The sequence below is a fragment of the Bison bison genome, unplaced genomic scaffold (genome assembly GCF_000754665.1).
Source record: "Bison bison bison isolate TAMUID 2011002044 unplaced genomic scaffold, Bison_UMD1.0 scf7180017864483, whole genome shotgun sequence".
Taxonomy (NCBI): domain Eukaryota; kingdom Metazoa; phylum Chordata; class Mammalia; order Artiodactyla; family Bovidae; genus Bison; species Bison bison.
Genome location: NW_011495043.1, coordinates 1,676,220 through 1,677,797, shown reverse-complemented (window position 1 = coordinate 1,677,797; position 1,578 = coordinate 1,676,220).

Here is a 1,578-nt window from a genome sequence, read left to right as displayed (position 1 = left end):
TGACTATGTACTGAATTATAATAGCTTTGGGTCTCCACTTGAGAACTTAATGAATGAGTTACATGAAATGTTAATATCATTAATAGCAGAGGAATTATTTATTTATTACTGTCAGCACATAATACAAAGCAGAGCTTCGGAAATCCTTGGCAAGAAAAAAGAGAGATCTTAATCATGTTTCAGTGATTCTGTTGACCATAAGACAATCTAACAACCCTGATCTCAAAGGAAAAGGTATCTAATCATAGAATTAAACTTACAGCCAATCTCATCATCTCTGTACAATCCTACATAGCAGGAAATAGGTCTGAATTTTCTTAGCAAACTGGATAGACAAGAAGGGGCTTGTATCTCATAATGTGATTTTAAAAACAAATGGGATGTTTTCCTGATTCAACTAAGAAATGAAAACATTCATTTATACATCATCATGCGATAAATTCCTAAATAATTTGATGAGGTGGCATTCTTAGTGTTTGTGTATGAGATGTTAAGAAGCCTTAAATTGAAAAAGGGTAAATAATCTCTGAGGCGTGTGCTCTGTGTGTGTGTGTGTCTGTGTGTGTGTGTGTGAATGGATAGCTAGATATGTCCTTTTCTATAGTGTATGTATGTGTGTGTGTGTACATGTAAACATGTAATGCATTAGTCTGGTAGGGCTGCATTAACAAAATACCACAGACTGGGTGGCTTAAATAACAGAAACTTATTTTCTCAGAGTCCTGGAGGCTGGAAGTTTAAGATCAAGGAGTCAGCAGGTTTCGTTTCTTCTGAGGCCTCTCCTCTTGGCTAGCAGATGACCACCTTCTCACCGTGACACCTCTGTGTCCTCAAATCCCTGGTGTCTCTCACTGTGTCCAAGTTTTCTTAAAAAGACACCTATCAGACTGGATTAGGGCCCGGCCTACTCATCTCAATTTAACTTAATCACATCTTACAGGTCATACCACCAAATATTAGTACATTCTGAGGGACCAGGGCTTAGGGTTTCAACATAAAATCTGGGGGGACTTAATTCAGCCCATAACACATCGTATATTGAAAAATGCAGAGTTGGGGGAAACTTCTATTTCTATCACCAGTGTTTGTATTTTTCCTGAACTCTGCCTCTGTGTGGGTACCATCCCTCATGCTGCTCAAGGGAGATGTCAGTGGAAGAAAGAGTAAATGCATTTTCTTTCTAAAATTAAATGGCTACCACCAGTGCACAAGAAAACCTGTGTGATCAGCAGTAGAGGAAAGCTGTGATTTCAAAGAACGTTGGAATTCTTTCCAATTAAAAAGTTGTGGGCGCTCTGGGGAGGGGGTGGGAGGGTCTCAGAGACCTCAGGTGGGAGGTGGGAGCCCACAGACATCATGGACTGATCAATGGAAAGAGCGCTGCCCTGGGGCCAAAGACTGCAGTCCACTTGGTGATGGTTCAGGACGTGTTCCCGTGACTCAGCAGTTTCCTTCTCAGAATCTATAATCTGCAGTGGCCAGGCTCAGTGGGTCTTCTGTCCTTCAAATCTCCACCTCAGCACATTCCTTCACAAGCACAAAAGCTTGTCATCAGCCAGAAACCAGAAGAGAACCTGA